This window comes from Nomascus leucogenys, chromosome 24, assembly GCF_006542625.1.
Source record: "Nomascus leucogenys isolate Asia chromosome 24, Asia_NLE_v1, whole genome shotgun sequence".
Lineage (NCBI taxonomy): Eukaryota > Metazoa > Chordata > Mammalia > Primates > Hylobatidae > Nomascus > Nomascus leucogenys.
In genome coordinates, this window is record NC_044404.1 from 26,461,267 (window position 1) to 26,472,750 (window position 11,484).

The 11,484-nt window shown below is 43.7% G+C and overlaps 1 pseudogene; it reads left to right on the forward strand.

The window, feature by feature from the left end:
- The first annotated feature begins 10,206 nt into the window (after positions 1 to 10,206).
- On the forward strand, positions 10,207 to 10,236 carry LOC115833106 (annotated as a pseudogene).
- The last annotated feature ends 1,248 nt before the right edge of the window (positions 10,237 to 11,484 follow it).

Below are 11,484 nucleotides of genomic sequence, written 5' to 3' on the forward strand. Positions count from 1 at the left end.
TACTTATTGAGACGATCATAAGTTTTGCTTTGTTTTTTAGTTGGTTAATGAGGTGAATTATATAGATAGATTTAAAATGTTAAACCATTGTTTCATTCCTGAGATATATGGCTACTCAGGTTATTTCTTCTCTTCTTCCTTTTTTTTTTTTTTTTTTTTTGAAACAGGGTCTCACTCTGTTGCCAAGGCTGGACTGCAATGGCACAATAATGGTTTACTGCAGCCTCAACCTCCTGGGCCCAACCAGTCCTCCTACCTCAGCCTCACAAAGCACTGGGATTACAGGCGTGAGCCACCACACCTGGTGTGCAACACGTTTTATTTATTTATTTAATTTTTTTTGGAGACAGAGTCTTGCTCTGTCCCCTAGGCTGCAGTGCAGTGACATGATCTTGGCTCACTGCAACCTCCGCCTCCTGGGTTCAAGTGATTCTCTTGCCTCAGCCTCCTGAGTAGCTGGGATTACAGGCATGCACCACCACGCCCAGCTTAATTTTGTATTTTTAGTAGAGATGGGGTTTCTCCATGTTGGTCAGGCTGGTCTTGAACTCCCAACCTCAGGTGATCCACCCACCTTGGCCTCCCAAAGTGTTGGGATTACAGGCGTGAGCCACTGCGCGTAGCCTTCAATATGTTTTAGAAAGCTAAAATTAGCTGGGTGTGCTGGCTCACACCTGTAATCCCAGCACTTTGGGAGGCTAAGATGGGTGGAGTGCTTTAGTGCAGGAGTTTGAGACCAGCCTGGGCAACATGACAAAACCCCGTCTCTATAAATACTTAAGAAGTTAACTGGGCATGGTGGCATCCGCCTGTAGTCCCAGTTAGTTGGAAAGCTGAGGTGGGAGGATTGCTTGAGCCTAGGAGGTTGAGGCTGCAGTGAGCCGAGATCCCACCACCGCAATCCAGCCTGGGCGGCAGAGAGAGATCCTGTTCCAAAAAAAAGAAGGAAAGAACAATGAAATTTACTTAGTAGGGCCAGACACAGTGGCTCACGCGTGTAATCCCAATACTTTGGAAGGCTGAGGTGGCCAGATCACACGAGGCCAAGAGCTTACGACCAGCCTGGCCAACACGGTGAAATTCCGTCTCTACTAAAAATACAAAAATTAGCTGGGCGTGGTGGTGTGTGCCTGTAATCCCAGCTACTCCAACGGCTGAGGCAGGAGAATTGCTTGAACCTGGGAGGCGCAGGTTGCAGTGAGCCGAGATTGCGCCAGTGCACTCCAGTTTGGACTACAGAGTGAGACTGTCTCAAAAAAAAAGAAAAAAAATAAGTTTATTTATTACACCATATATTGCAATGATGGCATCTGCTCATTTGTCATTCAACAAACGTTTCTTGAGCATTCACCTGGCATGTAATTTTTTGGAGGAAAATTTATGACTTTGGTTTGCTATTTGTCAAAAGGCACTCTCTGTTCCTTCCTCCCATTTACCATATGCTAAACAGTTTACTAGAAGCTTTAAATGCTTTGGCTCATTTAATCATCAAAACAACCTAGCCAAGTGGATATTATAATTTCCTTTTATACATGAATAAAATGGAATATCAGATAACTTAAATCAAATGGAATCAACTTAAATAAAAAAACTTTAATCCCTTAATCAATAGTTTACATTTATTGAGTGCTTATCAGGTGCCAAGCACTACAATAAATGCCTTATAAGTATTATTGCCTCTATTTCCTTATGGAGTGAAGACTTTGATTATACTCATTTTACTAATGAGTATGAGGTTAAATTACCTAATACCCAAGGTCATCCTTTTAGAAAGTGGTAGAGCTGGTACCAGCATTGTACTTCACATTAGAAAACCTGTGTTCACATCTTGTTTTTACGGTGTGATCTTGTGATCTTACAGCCACTGAACAGCTCTGAGCTTTAGTTTCATTTGTTTTTTAGCTTTAAGCTTTTTAATGATTATAACATCCCAAAAGATTGTTTTAAAGGTCTGAAAGGATTCCTATACCTGTAAACACTGCACATGTATTATTCAAGCAAACATTTGTCACTAATTATGTGAAAAGCATATACTAAGTATTAGAGGATGCATTAAAAATAATTTATTGTAGGGTGTGGTGGCTCACACCTGTAATCCCAGCACTTTGGGAGGCCGAGGCGGGTGGATCACGAGGTCGGGAGATCAAGACCATCCTGGCTAACATGGTGAAACCCCGTCTCTACAAAAAATACAAAAAATTAGCCAAGCATGGTGGCAGGCAACTGTAGTCCCAGCTACTTGGGAGGCTGAGGCAGGAGAATGGCGTGAACCCCAGAGGTGAAGCTTGCAGTGAGCCAAGATCACACCACTGCACTCCAGCCTGGGCGACAGAGCAAGACTCTGTCTCAAAAAAAAAAAAAAAAAAAAATAATAATAATTTGTTGTTCTTATGTGGTTTATAGAAATGAGATTAGATATAAATAAAGACTACAGATAAAAAGGAATCCCCTTCGCCGGGCGCGGTGGCTCATGCCTGTAATCCCAGCACTTTGGGAGGCCGAGGCGACGGATCAGGTCAGAATCGAGACCACCTGGCTAACACGGTGAACCCCGTCCCACTAAAATACAAAAAATAGCGGCGAGTGCGGGCGCTGTAGTCCAGCTATGCGGAGGCTGGGCAGGGATGGGACCCTGGGGCGGAGCGCAGTGAGCCGAGATCGCGCCACTGCACCCACTCCAGCCTGGTCAAAGAGGAGAACCCGTCTCAAAAAAAAAAAAAAAAAAAAAAAATCCCCTTCGCTGGGCATGGTGGCTCACACCTGTAATCCCAGCACTTTGGGAGGCCGAGGCAGGCAGACCACAAGGTCAGGGGTTCGAGACCAGCCTGACCAACATGGTGAAACCGCGTCTCTACTAAAAATACAAAAATTAGCTGGGCGTGGTGGCGGGCACCTGTAATCCCAGCTACTCAGGAGGCTGAGGCAGGAGAATTGCTTGAACCCAGGAGGTGGAGGTTGCAGTGAGCCAAGATTGCGCCACTGCACTCCAGCCTGGGCGACAGAGCAAGACTGTCTCAAAAAAAAAATAAAAAGGAATCCCCTCCTCAAAATTAAATTGGGCTCTCCGAAATGGGGCTCTGAGATCAGACAGATCCAGATCCAGATAAATCCAGGTTTGAAACCTTAGCTTCACCACCCACTGGCTGTGTGACTTTGAGCAAATTACCCAAACTTTCTTCTTTTTCTTCTTCTTCTCCTTCTTCTTTCTTTCTTCTTCTCTTCCTCTTCCTCTTATTCTCCTCCTTCTCCTTCTCCTTCTTCTTCTTCTTTTTTGAAACAGGGTCTCGCTCTGTGGCCCAGGCTGGAGTGCAGTGGCTCGATCTTGGCTCACTGCAACCTCCACCTCCTGGGTTCAAGCGATTTTTCTGCCTCAGCCTCCTGAGTAGCTGGGACTACAGGCGTGCACCACCACGTCTGGCTAATTTTTGTGTTTTTAGTAGAGATGGGGTTTCACCATGTTGGCCAGGCTGGTCTCGAACTCCTGACCTCGTGATGCACTGGCCTTGGCCTCCCAAAGTGCTGGGATTACAGGTGTGAGCCACCGCTCCCAGCTCAAGTTTTTGTTTTAAGGTTAATTTAATTTTCTTTTTTGTTCTAAGAAAGCTTTTTCTGCCCAAAGTTCTCAAAGATTTTTCTCTTGTTTTCTTGCAAAAGTTTTAGCTTTTACGATTAAGTCTATGATCCATTTCAATTTAATTTTTATGGTATCATATACTATATGAGTATGATATAAGCATTGAAATTGTTTTTTCCTTATGGATATCTAATTGTTTCTGCATCATTTTTAGAAAAGACTACCCTTTCTTAACATCTTTGTTGAAAATCAACTTACCATATGTGTGAGTCTGTCCCTGAACTCTCCATTCTATTGATGTACAGATCTTTCTAATAGCACAGTTTTGATTACCATGCGTTACAGTGCTTATAACTCAGTCTTGAAACTCGGTAGCTTAAGTCCTCCTCTCTTTTATCTTTTTTCTGGGGGGATAGAGATGGGGTTTCCCATATTGCTCAGGCTAGTCTTGAACTCCTAGGCAATGAATATTTTCAAAATTTCAAAAAATAGAGCAAAAATCATTCAATTACTTATGAAAAACAAGAAAAATATTTTCACATATATTAACTCTTTTAATCCTAACAGCCCTTTGAGGTAGGTATCATATAATCATTCCCATTTTACAGATGGAGAAGTTGATTCCCAGAGACTTTGAATAACTTGCCCAAGGAAATGAATAAGGTTTGAACCCAGGCAGTCTGGCTTTAGGGCATGTAAGCAATTGGGTAAGCAATTCTCTCACCTTGGCCTCCCAAAGTGCTGGGATTACAGGCATGAGCCATCATGCCCGTGCCCCCTGCTTTTTTTTTTTTTTTTAAAGAAACAGGGTCTTACTACGTTGTCCAGGCTGGAGCGCAGTGGCTATTCACAGGCATAATTCCACTACTGATCAGCACAGGAGTTTTGACCTGCTCAGTTCCCAACCTGGGCTAGTTCACCTCTCCTTAGGCAACCTGGTGGTCCCCCAGCTCCCAGGACGTCACCATATTGATGCAGAACTTAGTGCAAACAGACACCCTATGGACATAGCACACTATGGCCCAGAACTCTTGGACTCAAGCCATCCTCCTGCCTCAGCCTCTCATGTAGCTGGAACAACAGGGTGCACCACTGAACCTGGCTCTTTTATTTTTTAAAATTTTCTCTCTCTCCCTTGATTTTGTGCAGTTTGCAGTTTCTTTATGATGAGATTCTTCTTCTTCTTTTTTTTTGAGATGAAATTTCACTCGTCATCCAGGCTGGAGTGCAATGGAGCGATCTCGGCTCACTGCAACCTCTGCCCCCCAGGTTCAAGCGATTCTTCCTACCTCAGCCATCACAGTAGCTGGGATTCCAAGTATGCGCCACTATGCCCAGCTAATTTTTTGTATTTTTAGTAGAGAAGGAGTTTCCCCATGTTGGCCAGGCTGGTCTCGAACTTCCAACCTCAAGTGATCCACCCGCCTAGGCCTCTCAAAGTGCTGGGATTACAGGCATGAGCCATCGCACCCAGGCCCTCATGCCCCTTTCAGTCTGAGCTTTTCCATCTCCAAAGTGCAGCTTTGTTGTGAGGATGTATGGTGTTAGCTTAGCTTGGGGACTGGGGAAATGGAGCTTCTGTTACTGCAGACATACAGCTGGGTAGTTAAGTATACATGCCCTAAAGCCAGACTGCCTGGGTTCAAACCTTATTCATTTCCCTGGGCAAGTTATTCAAAGTCTCTGGGAATCAACTTCTCCATCTGTAAAATGGGTATGATTATATGGTACCTACCTCAAAGGGCTGTTAGGATTAAAAGAGTTAATACGTGTGAAAATATTTTTTTCTTTTTCTTAAGTAATTGAATGATGTTTGCTCTATTTTTTGAAATTTTGAAAATATTCATTAGCACCTTCTCTGACATGTGGGGATTTGGAACTCCAACTTGGGAGCCTCTGAATTAAGTGTAGTTTCTCAGTGGTCTCCTTGCAAATCTGTACTATTAGGTCTCTGATGAAAGCGGTAATGGTAATTCTCAGAGTCACCACAAGAGGGAATAGAAATGTACTCTTGTGGCTTGTGAGGACAATTCAATTACATTTCTGATCTACCCACTTGGAAATAACAATTTGATATCTGAGCAACCAGCCGCTTCTTGGTATGTTACATCTGGGACTTATGCAAGTGACTTAGTGTTAGTGTTTTGACTATCCTGAGTCTCTGTGGTTAAGCCCTACAACACACACAGGAACAAAAGGATTCACAGCCTTTGGAGCATAACCTGTTTACAAGTAGCAGTAGAAGTACTAAAATAATAACAGTGGCCAACATTTATTAAGTTAACACATGTTTGGTGCTATTCTGTTTTCCATTAACCTATCCTATTATGATAGGTATTCTTATTATCTTATTTCCTCACTTTAAAGGTAAAAATATTGGGGTCTAGAGGTGAGGAAACTTGCCAAAGGTCACATGGTCATTAGAATGATTTATAGTTAATGAAAGGTAATTTCATAGTAGGAGAAAAAAAGAGACTATTTTAATGAAGGTGTTTTTTTTTTGACACAGTCTTACCCTCAAAAAAACAATTAAATATATGTACTTTACTCTTAGAGAGTTTGTGTAAATAAACTCGCTTTTGTAAAAGCACCTGACAAGTTCTGACATATAGTAGGAGCTAAGGACATGCTTAGTTGGATGCCTGGGGAAACTTGGAAGCCGACCCTGAGACAGTATTTCTCAGTAAGAGATGTTTGTTTGTTTGGGAGACAGTCTCACTCTGTCACCCAGGCTGGAGTGCAGTAGCACAATCATGACTCTGCAGCCAGCCTAAACTCCCAGGTCAACTGATCCTCCTGCCTTAGCCTCCCAAGTAGCTGGGACTGTAGGCGTGTGCCACCACGCCCAGCTAATTTTCTTAATTTTTGCAGAGATGAAATCTCACTGTGTTGCCCAGGTTGGTCTTGAACTTCTGGGCTCAAGTGATCCTCACCTTGGCCTTTCAAAGTGCTGGGATTACAGGCATGAGCCATCATGCCCAGCCTTTTCTTTCTCTTTTTTTTTTTTTTTGGCGGGGGTGGGGTGGGGGACAGGGTCTTAAGGAAACGCTCCAAGGAGTCAGTAGGGCATAGGAGAGGTTGAGCTGGGAAGGGAAAAAGCAAAAAGCCAAGCAAAGGTGAGATTTCAGCCCAACTCCTTGAGAGAGTAGTTTAATCCCTATTAATCCCTGAGGGAGCTCAAGAGTATAAATTCTACCCAGAGGCAAGAATGCGGGTTTTTCAGACTCCCGCATCTAATCAATCATTTGCTAGAGACCAGGGAATAGGGAAGGAACAAAACCATTCTAGTAACTTGAGGATCTTCCTCTTTTGAAGTGTCGCAGGAGCTGGTTACTGGGAGCAAAAACAAACAGAAGCCAAGGGAGGGTCAGGAGGAACTGGTAGAAGATCTGAGAGGATCTGGGCACAGCGACAGGATACAGGGTCGTGTTTTTCTCTTCTCAGAAAAACTGGGCTCAAATTCTTGCTTTGCCACTTACTAGCTGTCTGCTGTTTCCCTTTCTTCATCCATAAAGTCGTCACAGTAATTAATACCTGCCCTTACTTTCTCACATGATCAAAAAAGATAAAATGGAACAGTGCAGAGAAAGCCCTTTGAAAGTTAAAATGCTGGGCTGGACTTGGTGGCTCATGCCTGTAATCCCAGTACTTTGGGAGGCCGAGGAGGGAGAATTGCTTGATCCCAAGGGTTCCAGAACAGCCTGGGCAACATGGCGAAACCCCATCTCTACCAAAAATACAAAAATTAGCCGGGTGTGGTGGTGGGTGCCTGTAGTTCTAGCTACTCAGGAGGCTGAGGTGGGAGAATTATCTGAGACTGTGAGGTCAAGGCTGTAGTGAGCTATGATTGTGCCACTGCACTCCAGCCTGGGTGACAGACTGAGACTCTGTCTCAAAAATAAGTAAATTAATTACATTTAAACAAACAAACAAAAAAAAAGTTAAAATGCTAGATAAATTCTACATGATTTATTCCACAGACGTTTACTAAACATCTACTATAAACCAGGCACAGTTCTAGGTGCTGAGATACACAATCTAGTAGGAAACTCATAAGCTATTAAGGAGCTTTTTATTCTAGTGAGGGAGACAGAAAAGGAAACAGAAAATTATATGACCTTGGGATAAGTGATGTCATTAAAGTATGTTGGGGAAGGGGAGCCAGTGGCACAAAGGAGGATATGACCAGTTCTATCAGGGGGCAGAAAACCAAGGGAGATTTCCAGAGGAGCTGACATCCAGCTACCTAAAAGATGGGCATGGTTTGTCAAGTATATATGGCCAGAAAGGGCGTTTCTGGCAAGGAAAACAGCACAAGCAAAATCAAAGAGGTATAAAATAACCTGATAAATGAGGGAACCTGAATTCAACCCAGAGGCCTTGAATGTCAGGACTAGGATCTTGAACTTAATCCTCTAAGACAGTGAGAGCCGGCCAGTTGCAGTGGCTCATGCCTGTAATCCCAGCACTTTAATTCGAGACCAGCCTGGCCAACATGGTGAAACCCCATCTCTACTAAAAATACAAAAATTAGCTGGGCATGGTGGCAGGCACCTGTAATCTCAGCTACTCAGGAGGCTGAGGCAGGAGAATCGCTTGAACCGGGGAGGCGGAGGATTGCGCCATTGCACATTGCACTCCAGCCTGGGTGACAAGAGCGAGATGAGAAAAGAAAAGAAAGAAAAAGAGAGAGCCATTGAAGGATTCTGAGCTGGGGAATGGCTTGACCAATTTTGCACTGGAAAATGATTACTCTGACTGGCAGTGGTGTGAACAATGCCCTGGAGAAAGGAAGACCAGATAGGAGACAATTAGAGTGGTAGACAGTGAAGAGCCCAGGGGAAGCATTCATTTGACTTAGATTACTGAGTGGAGAATATGCCTTTTAATAGGATTATAAATCCTATTATTATTTTGCCAAGAGTGAGGGAAAATTAAGTTTCGTATTTTCCCTATTAATCCCAAGGAAGAAACCAGGGATATGGATAAGATTGGGGAGAAACAGCCGGGCACAGTGGCTAACGCCTATAATCCCAGCACTTTGGAAGACCGAAGTAGGTGGATTACCTGAGGTTAGGAGTTCGAGGCCAGCCTAGCCAACATGTCAAAACCCCGTCTCTACTAAAAATACACAAAATCAGCCAGGCGTGGTGGCGCGTGCCTGTAATCCCAGCTACTCAGGAGACTGAGACAGGAGAATTGCTTGAACTTGGGGGGCAGAGGTTGCAGCGCCCCGAGATTGCGCCACTGCACTGCAGCCTGGATGACAGAGTGAGACTCTGTCTCAAACAAAACAAAACAAACAAACAAAAAAGATTGGGGAAAACCTGTAGACAAAATAAAATAATAATAAATCAGGGCTGGGAGCGGTGGCTCACGCCTATAATCCTAGCACTTTGGGAGGCCAAGGCAGGCGGATCACCTGAGGTCAGGAGTTCAGGACCAGCCTGGTCAACGTGGTGAAAACTCGTCTCTACTAAAAATACAAAAATTAGCTGGGTATGGTGGTGCGTGCTCGTAATCCCAGCTACTTGGGAGGCTGAGGCAGGAGAATCGCTTGAACACAGGAGGCAGAGGTTGCAGTGAGCCAAGACTGCATCATTGCACTCTAGCCTGGGCAACAGAGCAAGTCTCAAAAAAAATAATTTAAAAAAAAAAAAAAATCAGCCCAGGGACAGTGGTTCATACCTGTAATCCCAGCACTTTGGGAGACCGAGGCAGACGGATCACTTGAGCCCCGGAGATCGAGACCAGCCTGGGCAACATAGGGAGACACTATCTCTACAAAAAATACAAAAATTAGCTGAGCATAGTGGTGTAGTCCCAGCTCCTTGGGAGGCTGAGGTGGGAGGATCACTTGAGTCTGGGAGGCCAAGGCTGCAGTGAGCCATGATCGCACCACTGCACTCCAGCTTGGACAACAGAGTGAACTCTGTCTCAACAAAATTTTCTTTAATAAAAACAAAAATTAGCTGGGTGGGATGGTGCACATCTGTGGTCCCAGCTACTTGGGAGGCTGAGGTGGGAGGATCAATTGAGCCCAGGAGTTAGAGGCTGCAGTGAGCCATAATCATGCCACTGTATTCCAACTTGGGCAACAGAGCAAACCCTGTCTCAAAAAAATTAAATAAATAGAAAGTGAGGCCAGGCTTGGTGGCTCATGCCTGTAATCCCAGCACTTCGGGAGGCCGAGGCGAGTGGATCACCTGAGGTCATGAGTTCAAGACCAGCCTGGCCAACACAGTGAAATCCCGTCTCTACTAAAATAATGGCTATTATTAATAAATAATAATAATACAAAAATTAGTCTGGCGTGGTGGCACATGCCTGTAATCCCAGCTACTCTGGAGGCTGAGGCAGGAGAATCGCTGGAACCCAGGAGGTGGGGGTTGCAGCAAGCCGAGATCACGCCACTGCACTCCAGCCTGGGCAACAGAGCGACACTCCATCTCAAAAAAAAAGAAAGAAAAGAAAAAGAAAGAAAGAAAGAAAGGAAAGAAAGAAAGAAAGAAAGAAAGAAAGAAAGAAAGAAAGAAAGAAAGAAAGAGAGAGAAAGATCCTTTAAAAAAATTTTTTAAAGGAAGATTTTTGTTTTTCCCGTGGGAAGTTTTTCCAGAGAAGAGAACCATCTTCAGTGTTACAGCTCTTTTAGAATTTGTCTAAGAGAAAAATTTCAGTGAACACTGGAAAACCTGATAGACAAATTCTAAAAGAGGTGTAACACTGAAAATTTTAACTATACCAATAACCGTAATCAACTGATGGACATCTGGGAGCTAAGCTTTCCAACATTTTGCCTCCTCTGTCTGGTTCTCTGCTGTTGTTCCTCTTTTGAACAGCAGATGGCAGGAGAATCCCACAACAGGTGGTCATGATTTAATTTAATTGCAATGAGAAGAAAATTGCTTCTTTTCCCACATGTATTTCTTTCCCGAGATAAACAGTACATTGGGAATCTGCCTCTTTATTGGAAGTAAGATATGTAAGAAGGTAGCTTTTCAGCAAGGAACAGCAAGGTAACTAACATAAATTCTGAGCCTTAGGTTATTACACTGCAAAACCAAGTTTCTGAGAAAGGAGCAAATGGAGGTTGAAAGCCAACTATTAAAATTCCACATATTCTAGGTTCCCTCAGTTAATAATCATAAAAAGTTTATAGCCAGAAAGTCACAGAGGCCCTTCTGTTGCAATTGTTTGGGTTTAGAGTCAGTGGGAACACCCTTCTCACCCAGGGGATTTTAAAAGCCAATCCCACCTCCTCCCCACAGTCCTCTCCTCTAACGCTCATTTCCCATCTCCTCACAAAATTGCCAGGGTAATTGACTCTTAGATGAGATGAGTTTGACTTTCTACCCTGATTTTGTAACAGAAGTTCTTTTGGTGAGGTTCTTTGTTTGAAAATGCACAATAAAAATGGCTTTAGAATGACTTCAGAGGGCTCTTTTTCTGGTGCCAATAACAGATTCCAAAGCAGCTATTATTCGAGGTGGGTGATAGGATCCCTTGAGACTGTTTAAGTATCGGTTTTCAAAGTGCCTAGGAACCTGAAATGTCCTGTATGGTATATTTGCAGGTGCATAATTGGCCAAGTGCTCCAGGGGCTATAAAGATTGCTTTCCTGTAGTTGGAATAGACAGATTTAGCCTCTTACTGAAATTGAAGGCTGCAATGTCGATAACAAATCTGATTCTAACTCTCCTATGTCACTTCAGCCCAAAGGTGCCTTTGTCTCCCAGGAGAAAGAGGTTAGAGGTAAGTGAATGGCCCTTAACCAGAGCCATGTAGAAAACATTGCTAAGGAAGACTTCTGTCCTGAGAGTGGAGGTTTAGGGCTGTTGTGTGTGAAGTAAATTTGCTTTGTTCACAGCCAATCTGACTGAATGCAAGTATTGCTGAGGTGACTGGAGCTG